We start from the raw sequence: 2,907 nt of genomic DNA on the forward strand, positions 1-2,907 counted from the left end.
ATAATGTTAAGCCAGTATTAGTTACGAATGCTAGTTCTGTAATTGATTGGGATTTTTCAATCACACTACCACTAATTAACCGGAAAAAGATAAATCGAAAGCAAATCCAACCAAAGGAATAATGGCCAATGTATAGTTACTATTCCAAAATTGGAAACCGAAATTCAAGGAGCCACTCATAATTTTCACAATTAATCTCTATTTCTTATATTTAAAAGCACAACCAACTGAAAATAAAGGACAAAAATAACTACAATTGACATAATTCATAACAAATCGAAGACAGGAAATTTAAGGATTGGAGACTCTCTATTTATTATAAATCCATAGCCAATAGAAGTTTAAACACAAAAGTAACAATAATATAACGTCCACAAGAAGTTACCACCATAAAATTCATTGCCATGAATATCAATTGAACTACTAAGTGGGGAAAAAAAAGGCAAAGGGCACCAGGTGATTCCCTGGTTTTATTATCAAATTCAAGTGCCAAAACTTGAATCCCGCCATTGGAAAACCTTATTCATATTACTATAATTGTTGTAGTTTGGTCTCCGGCGGCCTTGGAACATCGTTTTACTAACTGTCGTAACTCTTGCACCATCGCCAACAAAGATAATAAATTAAAGATGCAACTACACAAAAACTGCCCAGGATGATGGCAGCGATGGCAAGTCCCGTCATTGATCCCTTGGAGTTGACGAAGACTCTTGTGGCTGAAATTAAAGGGAAGAATAGTGGTTTATGAGGAGGATGAAAGATTACACAAACAATTGATTTAGCTATTACAAGTAAGAAAAAAGAAACCCTAGTATATATAAGCAATCAAGACGTGAAGATCAAGAAGTTGACGAGATTAAATTTAGAAACTATTGATGATGGTCAGCATTTAAATAAGTAAAATGATCCGGAAAGAACTCATGAATTTAGGAAACAAGAATTATTGAAGAGGAAACACAATAAGTATGTAAGGTATAAAATGACAGAATCTTCAATTTAGTTACTATCAAAGTTTTTGATCTAAGGAAACTGTTTCAAAAAAAGATTTTTAGAGAGCGAAACATAAGATTTATAAAAGGAGAGAGAGAGTATATATAAGCAATCAAGACGTGAAGATCAAGAAGTTAACGAGATTAAATTTAGAAACTATTGATGATGGTCAGCATTTAAATAAGTAAACGGGCAAAAAACTTAATGATCCGGAAAGAACTCATGAATTTAGGAAACAATAATTGTTGAAGAGGAAACACAATAAGAATGTAAGGTATAAAATGACAGAATCTTCAATTTAGTTACTATCAAAGTTTTTGATCTAAGGAAACTGTTTCAAAAAGATTTTTAGAGCGCGAAACATAAGATTTATAAAAGGGGAGAGAGAGAGAGAGACTTGAAGAATAAGAAATTAACGACGTTGGAAGTCTATGATTCCGGAAAGAATTTTGAATTAGGCAACAACAATTATAGAATAAGAAAAACACTAACAATGAGAAATAATAATAAAAGAAACAAGATACCAAGATCTTCAGTTTAGTTAACTATCAAAGTTCAGATCTAATCTAAGGAAACTGCTAGGCTTAACTAGCAAGGCTTGTAGCTTGAAAGGGGGAACATATAGGCCTTGTTTGGCAAGCAAGTTTTTAGCTAAGTTTGTCTGCTATAAATTTTTAAATAACTTTAGTTACAGTAATCTCAAAAAATTTCTCAAAAATTTTAAACTATACACTTCAAAAAATTTTCTACAACTTCTATAGTAAGTTACAATAAAGTTTTAGAAAAAATAAAAAAATTCACTTGCCAAACGAGGCCATAGTTAATATAAAAAATGAAGTTTTTAGGCTATCATTCAATTCTCCCAATTTACCATTTGGAATTGGTACTGCCTTTCGTGTTGTTAATCAGTTTCGGAATCCAACCATAATAATAATAATAATAATAATAATAAGGGTTTTTCTAATTCAGCACCCAATAAATACCACATTTGAATTTTACCTATCCATCATGTATGTACACATTAACAATTACTATCATTCTAACCTATTCTAAGCATTGATTTATATTTTAAACTATAATAACAATAATAATAATAATAACAATAACAATAACAATAATAAGACTAATAATAAGAATAATAATTTGAATAATAACAATAATAATAATAATAACAATAACAATAATAACAATAACAATAACAACAACAACAACAACAACAACAACAACAACAACAATAACAACAACAATAATAATAATAATAATAATAATAATAATAATAATAATAACAATAGTAACAACAACAACAACAACAACAACAATAATAATAATATTACAACAACAACAACAACAACAATAATAATAATAATAATTTAAAATAGTTACGTGTAAAAGAGGCTAAAAATTCAAAAGGATTTTATTTTAGTATTTAACCTATATCGAAATATTGTACTATATATGTCTTATTTTAAACATTTAACTATACTAAAAAGTACCAAAAATGCTCAATAAAACACTTCAAATAAACATACCAAAAGCACACTAAATACACATTATCACCCCCTTCCTAGATTCCAACCAGTCAAGCCACTTTCTCCATCTTGTAAGGGCCTGACCCCTCTCTCCTCTTTCTCTCCTCAATACCCTCACCTAACTCTCCACTACCCTGGCCTCAGTTTCTTAGCCCAAGCTTTCTAGCAACCCTTCCCTCTCACCTAAACCCTACCTTTATTTTACCTTATCCACCTTTCACCCAATTTCTCCATCCCATACTGCCTTTATTACTATTCTTTCAATCAATCCATAGTTATAAATGATAACCTATTTATTTTGATCAACAATTGAGTTTGTGTATGCATTAAATTTAATTGGGTTTATATGGGTGAAACAATGAAATCCATTAACTAATGGGCATTGAGT

Source organism: Coffea eugenioides, chromosome 9 (genome assembly GCF_003713205.1).
Source record: "Coffea eugenioides isolate CCC68of chromosome 9, Ceug_1.0, whole genome shotgun sequence".
NCBI classification, from domain to species: domain Eukaryota; kingdom Viridiplantae; phylum Streptophyta; class Magnoliopsida; order Gentianales; family Rubiaceae; genus Coffea; species Coffea eugenioides.